The sequence below is a fragment of the Neolamprologus multifasciatus genome, chromosome 10, assembly GCF_963576455.1.
Source record: "Neolamprologus multifasciatus chromosome 10, fNeoMul1.2, whole genome shotgun sequence".
NCBI lineage: Eukaryota > Metazoa > Chordata > Actinopteri > Cichliformes > Cichlidae > Neolamprologus > Neolamprologus multifasciatus.
In genome coordinates, this window is record NC_140448.1 from 31,360,704 (window position 1) to 31,371,947 (window position 11,244).

Consider the following 11,244-nt stretch of genomic DNA (forward strand, 5'->3'; position numbering starts at 1 on the left):
AGAAAATAAATAAAGTCACAGACTAGCGGTCCTGTTGCTCTATTTTCACCTGTAAAGCAGGAGTGGGGTAGGCGGAGGGTTACCCTGGTGCAGGTGTGCAGCGGTCAGTGGAAGAATCCGCGAGTTTCTCTGTGAGTTTCCCATTACGTCGTAGCTACTCGGTGCTTGCTCGGAAGTTTAGGGTTTTTTCTCTGTAAAAAGAAGTTTTCTTCCCACGCACAACGGACACTAATGTTTTTGTCACTTTTTATGGAATCAAACTCAAAGTAAGGTCAGTACTTCCACGCTTTAAACGCTGCACGCTCATACTCTCTCCCGCACTCGATATATGATCCATTGTTGATCTGCACACAGCTGTTGTCACGAACGTCGCACTTGCTTATGTCACTGTCATGAGACATTCTCGCAAAAAAAAATCACGGTTTTAGTAACGCAGTAACGCAGCGTTCCTACAGGAAAGTAACGGTAATCTAATTACTGTTTTTGCAATAGTAATCCCTTACTTTACTCGTTACTTGAAAAAAGTAATCAGATTACAGTAACGCGCCCATCTCTGGTCAGAACCAGATGTGATTATATTTGGTGGGTATAACAGACACAGAACACTTTGTAACAGGAAGCCGAATGATTTGAATATTGCTGTTTGCTGATTGTGGTGTTCCACAGGGAGCTGTTCTTGGACCTTTATCACTTCTGTTATGCTTGTTGGTGTTATTGAAGAACACAGTGTGAGTTTCTATTTCAGTGCTGACGACAATTAATTATAATTCTCCTACCCCAACAGAGGTCGATTATCTTGTTAATAATTTCACCTCCTCACTACGTACGACTCTGGATACTGTAGCTCCAGTGAAAACTAAGGTCTCTAATCAGAAGTTCCTGACCCCGTGGTATAATTCTCAAACACGTACCCTAAAGCAGATGACTCGTAATCTGGAGAGGAAATGGCGTGTCACAAATTTAGAGGATCATCATTTAGCCTGGAGAAATAGTTTGTTGCTTTATAAGAAAGCCCTCCGCAAAGCCAGAACAGCTTACTACTCATCACTGATTGAAGAAAATAAGAACAACCCCAGGTTTCTCTTCAGCACTGTAGCCAGGCTGACAAAAAGTCAGAGCTCTTTTGAGCCAACCATCCCTTTAACGTTAACTAGTGATGACTTCATGAACTTCTTCACAAAGAAAATTTTTATCATTAGAGAAAAAATTACCAATAATCATCCCACAGATGTAATATTATCTACAGCTACTCTTAGTACCATTGATGTTAAGTTACACTCTTTTTTTCCCAATCGATCTTTCTGAGTTAACTTCAATAATTACTTCCTCCAAACCATCAACGTGTCTTTTAGACCCCATTCCTACAAAACTGCTCAAAGAAGTCCTGCCATTGATTAATTCTTCGATCTTATATATGATCAACCTATCTCTAATAATCGGCTATGTACCACAGGCCTTCAAGGTGGCTGCAGTTAAACCTTTACTCAAAAAGCCATCTCTAGACCCAGCAGTCTTAGCTAATTATAGGCCAATCTCCAACCTTCCTTTCATAGCAAAAATCCTTGAAAGAGTAGTTGTCAAACAGCTAACAGATCATCTGCAGAGGAATGGTTTATTTGAAGAGTTTCAGTCAGGTTTCAGAGTTCATCACAGCACAGAAACAGCTTTATTGAAGGTTACAAATGATCTTCTTATGGCCTCTGACAGTGGACTCATCTCTGTGCTTGTCCTTCTTGACCTTAGTGCAGCATTCGATACTGTTGACCATAATATTCTATTAGAGCGATTAGAACATGCTGTAGGTATTACAGGTACTGCGCTGCAGTGGTTTGTATCATATCTATCTAATAGACTCCAATTTGTGCATGTAAATGGAGAGTCCTCTTCACACACTGAGGTTAATTATGGAGTTCCACAGGGTTCAGTGCTAGGACCAATTCTGTTTACATTATACATGCTTCCCCTAGGCAGCATCATTAGAAGACATAGCATACATTTTCACTGCTATGCAGATGACACCCAGCTCTATCTGTCCATGAAGCCAGATAACACACACCAATTAGTTAAACTGCAGGAATGTCTTAAAGACATAAAGACTTGGATGGCCACTAACTTTCTGCTTCTTAACTCAGATAAAACTGAGGTCATTGTACTCGGCGCTGAAAAGCTTAGAAATATGGTATCTTACCAGATTCTTACTCTGGATGGCATTACCTTGGCCTCCAGTAACACTGTGAGGAACCTTGGAGTCATTTTTGACCAGGATATGTCCTTCAACGCACATATTAAACAAATATGTAAGACTGTGTTCTTCCATTTGCGCAACATCTCTAAAATTAGAAATATCCTGTCTCAGAGTGACGCTGAAAAACTAGTTCATGCATTTATTACTTCCAGGCTGGACGACTGCAATTCATTATTATCAGGATGTCCAAAAAACTCACTGAAAAGCCTTCAGTTAATCCAAAATGCTGCAGCAAGAGTACTGACAGGGACTAGAAAGAGAGAGCATATTTCTCCTGTTTTGGCTTCCCTTCATTGGCTTCCTGTTAAATCCAGAATTGAATTCAAAATCCTGCTCCTCACATACAAGGTCTTAAATAATCAGGCCCCATCTTATCTTAATGACCTTGTAGTACCATATCACCCTATTAGAGCACTTCGCTCCCGCTCTGCAGGCCTACTTGTTGTTCCTAGAGTATTTAAAAGTAGAATGGGAGGCAGAGCCTTCAGTTTTCAGGCCCCTCTTCTGTGGAACCAGCTTCCAGTTTGGATTCGGGAGACAGACACTATCTCTACTTTTAAGATTAGGCTTAAAACCTTCCTTTTTGCTAAAGCATATAGTTAGGGCTGGACCAGGTGACCCTGAATCCTCCCTTAGTTATGCTGCAATAGATGTAGGCTGCCGGGGGATTCCCATGATGCATTGAGTTTTTCCTTTCCAGTCACCTTTCTCACTCACTATGTGTTAATAGACCTCTCTGTATTGAATCATATCTGTTATTAATCTCTGTCTCTCTTCCACAGCATGTCTTTATCCTGTCTTCCTTCTCTCACCCCAACCAATCACAGCAGATGGCCCCGCCCCTCCCTGAGCCTGGTTCTGCCGGAGGTTTCTTCCTGTTAAAAGGGAGTTTTTCCTTCCCACTGTCGCCAAAGTGCTGCTCATAGGGGGTCATATGATTGTTGGGCTTTTCTCTGTATCTATGAAGCGCCTTGAGGCGACATTTGTTGTGATTTGGCGCTATATAAATAAAATTGAATTGAATTGAATTACGACACCAAATTACCAGTTAAACAAATTAGCACATGGCTGCTGCAAATATTAATAACCTGTACTAGTTCCTGCATTAACCACTGAAATTATAACCAACACAAATATGATGCACATTCATGTTTTTAAAAGATTTCCCAGCAAACATTTCAACACAGGCTGGCTGTTAGCATGACGTCTTGAACATTTCCTGGATGTCCTTCTTAAATTTTCCAGCAAAGAAAGCTTAAGTTCAAGAATCGTTTGATATGTTGGTTAATTACAACAAAATTAAACCAAACAGACTCTGAATGCGAACAGCTGACATCATAGGTCCATATTAATGCCGGCAGAGGCGATGGTTATGCTGGTTTGACATGTTACTGTCAAAATAAAACCTCTTTGTAACTAGGAAAGATTGGCAGGTGAATTTAATTTTTTCATATTTGGTGAACATTCAGTTGCAGCGTCCTGCTCGTCATCCAGAGGATCAGCAGGCAACACCACCAACCTGTGGACGACCACATTCAGGAAACTCGACTGGTTGTACTTCTAACTTCATTGAACTTCATCACAAACAGATTGCATATAATTGGTGACTTGATTCAGTCACAGACTGATAGCAGGCTGACTCAGTCTTATCAGAATTAAAATCAAAATCCTTTATTGATCCCTAGAGAAATTATGTTGGTTACAACATTGCTGGCCTTGCAGATCAGTCTATTGAGTCGAGCATTAAGCTCATCAAACGTCTTACATTTTGTTTATACCCATCAGGCTCTGGTGATACTGATCTGAGCTCTTGGGGCGGTTGTTATGTGACCGTGTGCAAGTTATCAATCAAATGTCCATCCCATCCATCCATCCATCTTCATCCGCTTTATCCGAGGCCGGGTCGCGGGGGCAGCAGCCTAAGCAGAGAGGCCCAGACCTCCCTCTCCACAGCCACCTCCTCCAGCTTATCCGGGGGAACACCAAGGCGTTCCCAGGCCAGCCGAGAGATATAATCTCTCCAGCGTGTCCTGGGTCTGCCCCGGGGCCTCCTCCCGGTGGGACATGCCCAGAACACCTCACCCAGGAGGCGCCCAGGAGGCATCCTTGTCAGATGCCTGAACCACCTCAGCTGCCTCCTTTCGATGTGGAGCAGCAGCGGCTCTACTCTGAGCCCCTCCCGGACGGCCGAACTTCTCACCCTATCTCTAAGGGAGAGACCAGCCACCCTTCGGAGGAAGCTCATTTCCGCCGCTTGTATCCACGATCTCGTTCTTTCGGTCACTACCCACAGCTCGTGGCCATAGGTGAGGGTAGGGACGTAGATCGACCGGTAAACTGAGAGCTTCGCTTTTACACTCAGCTCCCTCTTCACCACGACGGACCGGTGCAGCGTCCGCATTACTGCAGCTGCAGCCCCAATCCGTCTGTCGATCTCCGGCTCCCTTCTCACAATCAAATGTCGCCTGATTAAAAACCAAAGACAGCTGCATTTATTTTCTGACCCATTTACTTATTTCATGGTTCAGTTTTTGCTTTCATGCCCAGTTTGAACCTGCAGGCTCAGAACAATAATTAACGCACTCAATTCACTGAGGTGGGTCTGCTGCTGCAGACAGGCTGATAACAAACCCACATCTGACACGTTTGCCATCTCATCTCATTATATTCCATCATAACAGTTTACTAATCGTTCCTTATTGGCTGACATTGCTCCACATAATGAAAGTTAATCACGGCAGAGGGCAGATATCCACGTGTTAGGAGAGAAGTGGGATCTTTGTTCAGAAAATGAGAATGTCTGTCTCGATCACACGGGGAGAAATTAAAGCCCCATAAAGTAAAATTAGAAAATGAAATTGGTGCAGAAACAAGCAGCATGCACGAGTGTCAACATATCCATCCTCCGTTTTAACCCGCGTTACCACGGCAACTCGGAATCAGGAAGGATTTCAATGAAGCGATTATACTGTAAGTAGACACACGCCCACACGTGTTGTCACCCACGCAGACACCCGTAGCGTACGCTCGCCGCCGCTCTGTATTCGTCTCTTTGTGGCACGCAGAGGAGGAAAAGATGATTGCTCGCATATTTCATGATTGCAGCCACTTTGTCTTTCATGAAGATGCAAACGAGGAGAAGGAGGCAGAGCAGGAGAGGCTCCGCGTCCTCTCAGCAATCAGGTCGTGAGCTGCGTGAAGAGTCCTCAAACTCGAGCGGCGGGGAGGAGCGCCTCATATCTCGCTGTCACTTCAAAACCCTGAAAATCTACCTGCGAGCAACCTGTGATTAAAGCACGACGCCAAGCTCAGCAGTCTGGGCTGGAAAGCCAGCCCATCACCTCAGAGACAAGATAAATGTAGGCTGTTGACTTTAAATATCATTAAACTTTATTTTTAGAGCACTTTTTCCTCAGGAAGATGCAGAGCGGGTTTCAGAGAAGGAAATTAAAAATGCTCAAACAGCGAAATGAAAAGAAGCACAAATGCAGGGCCTCATCATCATCATCACATCCTGCTCTTTGGGAACTCGAGCAGCTGCTTTCTTTGCTCGCTAAGACTTGGTTGGAGACGGTGGCACAAACAAACTGTTGTGTTGAATATAGGGCACAGGTCTGCAACTACTTGCAATCTAGTTGCTGTATTGAGAGGTGCAGCCAAACGACTATAAGACGCAGTCAGCTGAACTGGGTCAATGTCAGCATCTAATCTGAGAGACATTAGCGATAACCACAAACGAACTATTTACATTCAGAATCCAGAGACATGAAACAGAAACTGCTCCACAAATAGTGATGTAGTTGCTGCATTGCAGCAATTTAACCGCACAAAGGTGCATCGTCTTATATCCAGTACAAACACCTGAGTCGAGCTACAAAGAGATGTGCTGCAGACCGACTCAGACTGGCTGCTTCAAACTTTAGACGACGGTTATTTGCAAACCTGTTGCAGAGTGACTGCAGTCAGTCGTGTTTACCTGAGGTCTGCAGAGGGCGGGTCATCCACCCTCACATGCACAGAGAAGCCTGATACTAGTTAATGAAGGAAACTATACATGGGACATCACAGCTATGATGGGTTCATGTGAGCGATGGCTGCTCAATCAAACCTTCATGCTGAGTAGAGATGGGTATTGTTTAGGTTTTATCCGATACCGGTGTCAAACCGGTACTTTTGAAACAGTGTCGGTGCTTAAACGGTGCCCGAACAGGTGCTTAAAGAATGGAAAACACAAAATTGGTCCAAAAACCTCATGTTCAGCTGTTTTTTTTGTAAAAAGATAACAATGTTAGCCTTTTCTGCAGCTATGGGGCATATATGGTATCACTCTGGGCTGGAAGCAGCTTAATCAATGGAAAAAACACAAACTTTGTCCAAAAACCTCTCATGTTTAACTGTTTCCCACTTTTTCTTTGGTCATTTTAGCCTTTTTGTCCAGGGTGAAGGGAGTATCTGCCATCAAACAAGAAGACAGCCGCATGTAGCTATGATGGTGTTTGCTAGTTCACCTTACATGCATTAATGTAATAACGTGGTTAGCCTACTCAACGTAAATTACACACGAACAACATTAAGCTACTCACGCAGAGAAGAACGGCTGCTGCTGCATCATCATCCTCATCATTTCTGCTACACTGGCAGGGCTAGGGGCCAGGACTCTCCTCTTCGGGTTTTTGGGGGATGTTGCTAACTCCGGGTCGATAACAGGCACCACACCCGCAGTAGATGTGCTCGGTGTGAGGTCTCGCAGCAAGCTGTCAAATATGGCGCATTTTTCGGCTTTAAAAAAAACGCTATGCGTCGCCAGGTGTTTCATCAGATTTGAGGTGTTACCTCCTTTGACAGCATCACAGTATCAGCTTAAAGCACTTGTTGCAGCTGCTGAGTTTGCATCTTTTGCTGTGAAGTACAGCCAGACTTTGACCGCTTCGCCTTGGGCGTTTTTAATCTGTAGCTCTGCTCTAAAAGAACGTACGTACCTGGACCCGCCTACTATCCTCGGAAACGTAAAATGATTGGCTAGAATCTATAGTGTATCATTCCATACCAGTTGGTGGCGGTAATGCACCTTTCAGTTGTTTGCCAACCGCCAATACAAATGTAAGGAAGAAGAAAGTGTATCACATTAGGGGTGGGTTTTTATAATCAATTTATCGATTAAAATTGATTCTGGCTTGGATAACGTAAAATCGATTCATTAAAATCCTCAATCGATTTTTTAATATAATTTATTTTGCCCGAAATGACAGAATCTCAGGTGAAATCAACCACCAAACAGCTAAGACAGTAAATGAGAGCAGGAACACGGATTCTGCAGAAAGAAGTAAACACACAGCGCAACCCGCGGATCAGAGTCAGTTAGATGTCGCCTTTCTCACGGTCGGGGCTGAAAGCCGACAGCTCGCTGATTCTGATCTGTCGGCGGGTCTGCGCTTTGTGTTCACGCCCTTTTTGCCCTGATCATAAAGCTGTTAGTTTTGATGTCTGTCCAAACAATATTGACCGAACCAGCAGCAAAAGAAGATCCAAACTACGCTTCACAAAAACATCGTCATGAATTCACTCTGACTTTTGCTGTTTTGCTTTGACCACGATGCACAGCTCTCTCTCTGTAGTTTCCCGTCTAAAAATCTGTTTTCTGCATTATTCGCTTGCTTGTTACGCACAAGTCTACCGTCGTTTACAGCGCTGTCGGCCGATGTTTTTTTTTTTTTCTGTTTTACATTCTTCCGAAAACAAAACCTAATTTCTGCCGTTCAATACTGAACAAATTTAAACTTTGTAAAATTATGCAAAATGCAAAACGCTTAGCCGTGTCTCTAATAAAACCGCTGTAACTTCAGAGGTAATGTTCATATGTTGATTAATGGTTTTCTTTCATTTTTGATCTACTGCAGAATATTTTTATAAAATCCAGGCCAGGAAAATCACCTTCATGTTTTTCTGTGTGTTATCTTCAGCTACTTTGACACAAAGGCCTCTGCTGTGACGCTCACACCTTTGATAAAGTCTTGGGTGTGTCAGCTTCCTTTTTATAGATACAAAAATATGTAAATGCACTAATCTGAATTATAATATTTCTGACTGTCAAAATTTCCCAGATTCAAATCAAATTAAATCGAATCGTGGATCAAATCGATTCAGGACCTTGTGAATCGGAATTGAATCGATTCTAGAAATCAGCGACGATACCCAGCCCTATATCACATCTCAGGAAAAAAAAGCACCGAAATAAAGCACCGAAATGTGCGCTGCTTTTCGGTCTGGTTACTACCGTTTATGTCAGAACCGGTGCCATCATGGCACCAGATACCGGTAAAAATCCCTAATGTTGAGGGAAGAACCTGAAACATCCTGTGCAAAGGCTTCGGGTCATCATGAGCCAGGCTGGGTAGCAGTCTGCAGACTTTAAATAATCCAACTGAGCTTCTGTTCTTTACAGGTTAATGTCCAAACATGACTCCAAGTAAAAGAAAGGCCAGAACGGTTCAAGTTCATCGTGTTTCTTGGTCTATGCTGTGATCTCAGGACAGTGTGTGAAACAGAGACATGATCTGCTGAAAGTTTGAGTTTATCTCTGTTTTGTTGTATAGGTGTTCCAGGAAAGTCCAGGCAGCCAAGAAAAAGTTCTGAAACTTGAGTTAGCAAGAGGTTATATTTAAAGATGATATACTAAAAAAACATGTAGCACTGCTATAACTCTGGATGTAAACTAGTCGCAGCGATATTTTTAAGGTTCTCAAATTCAGGTGAGTTCATGTTGAGGATCCTCAATGATCCTCAATGGCATCACGGGCAGGAAGTAGACACTAACATCTGACCAAACTTGAGCTCAGAGACCGTCTGTGACGTCCATCCACACCCCGAGGTTTATTATGTCACTGTGTGGTTCTGGATTGACTGCATTGAGAACACACTGATCCTTAGTTAATATAAAATGCCGTCATGCAGCGTCTTCCAGAAAAGTCACGGGATGGGACGCGTCCAGAGCCGACAGCACAAAGACTCCACTGTGTGTACAGTCAGTGTGTGTGTGTGTGTGTGTGTGTCACTTCTGGATCGGACGTCACGCCGTCACACTTTCACCCCCGCACGCACACACTTGTCAGCGCTGTGTGTCACTGGATCAAACACAGTTTCTCCTGCAGACTCAGCGCAGCGACGTCAGCCTGAACCCACTCAGACCGACACTTTTGTCTTTTCTGTCGTTGTTGTCTTGCTTCCCCGTCCTGTGGGTCGGATCCCACGCTGGATCATCACTGTGGCATTGTTTATTTCCTACGTTTTCCTTCATGAGTCAGTAGGCTGGATGACTCGATCTGCTCAGATCTCGGGACAATTTCAGTGTCTCAGTGAAGCGTCTCTCTTTCTTCTACACCTGTGACGCAGCACTGAAACATCCAAGCATCAGATTAACAGTTTTGCGGTGAGATTTGCACAGACGTTCATGATTCTGTAACTTTAATTTATAATGCACACTGGCTTAATGAGCACGAGCACTACACGAAATATTGAAAACATTTCATTTAGGTTCCTGAGCTCCATCTTTGAGGTCATCCAGTTCCACCTGAAGGGTCCTGTTCTGCTCATTACCACCTTTATATCATTATTCATGGACACTGGAGTAATTTTACTTCATAGTTATTCATAGTTCCAATTAACCATCACTTAAGTGCACAAACAAATATTATAAAACTAAAAAGCTTGGCACTGTACAGGACAGTTCCACAACAGAAAACTTGGGAAACATGAAAAAACAAAAAAAGGTTGGCAGAGTTTCAACATTTTTATTGATTCTGTATAAGCAGTTTTTATGTCCTTGTTCATGTTTAGTAAATATCAGACACACAGGTGACCAGAGGACCGGATGCTAACTGGTCCTCGAGTGGTTCCCGGAAGTTGGTGACTATCTCTGGGTGAAATCAGTCGCAAAGGGGCGCTATATGTGAGAAAGTATTAGAGCAGGTGGCATGTTTCAGTTCCCCTCTGACGTGCAGAGATAAGCAGTAGGTTGTAAAGAAGAATAGAAAAGGAGGAACTGCTCCTCGGATTCACTTGGTGCTTGCTGTGGCTGCATGTAGTGTGATCTCCCAATGCGCACTGGTAACAAAGCTTTGATGAGAGGATACTTCAGCCTCAACTGACTCTTCTTCTCCAGGTGGGGTCGAGAATTGAACCTCAACATATGCCAAAAACCTCCTTGCTGTGGTCACATGTAGTTCGTGTCAACTTGTCTGCATCACAAACATTCACTTTCAAAATAAAAGCCGTGCTTTACTGCTGCAGCAACACTTAAACAAGTGCAGCTTTAAACTTTGAAAGCAAACGGTCTCTGTTTCCTGTTTGTACTTTTGTATGTTTGACTTCTACTTGCTGAGCAGTCTTCAACTGTTTGCAGACAAGTTGGCACCAGCCATGCAAACAATATGTAACAGCAGCAACCTGTTAGCAACCAAAGCAATTGCAAAGAAGTTTTTAGTGAAGCGTCTTTGGAAATAAGTTCATGTTATCAGGAACCTCCAGCAACTGCTCACCAACCAGTTGCAGACCGAGATGGCCACGTTACCAAGACGCTACTTTAAACAAGGACGACTTTGGCGATGCTTTTAGATCTCAGTTAATTTTGTATGAATTTTGTAGCATCACCAGATTAGATTCCATTTTATTTTTCAGACAAACCATAATTCGGCGCTCTTTTTCTCAGCATATCGTACACGAGAGTGAAAAACTATCACGCTGAGTATTTACAGTATTTTGAAGCTTTCTGGTCATGTTTAATATAAAAATGCACCACATCGACAGCACACACACATGAAGGGAAACACAAAGTATAAGTGAATAACTGTTAGTGTGTCAGGGGAAACCACTGTGCACGTGATTAGGGTGACTCAAACTGTTTGTAATTGCTTTCCTGCTCCCTCATATAAAACCCACTCCTCTCCCTCCCTCTCTGACACTCAGCGGCTCAGTGTGGGTGGAAACCACGTCAGCTGTAAAAC

The 11,244-nt window shown here is 43.4% G+C and overlaps 1 long non-coding RNA gene across 1 annotated transcript; it reads right to left on the bottom strand.

Annotated features, from left to right (window-relative positions):
- Window positions 1-4,106: 4,106 nt before the first annotated feature.
- Window positions 4,107-9,974, bottom strand: LOC146510499 (uncharacterized). The gene is made up of 2 exons (XR_014876306.1): window positions 8,438-9,974; window positions 4,107-7,264 (listed from the first exon to the last, which is right to left on the bottom strand). It is a non-coding gene; the product is annotated as an uncharacterized LOC146510499 (long non-coding RNA).
- Between the last annotated feature and the right edge of the window lie 1,270 nt (window positions 9,975-11,244).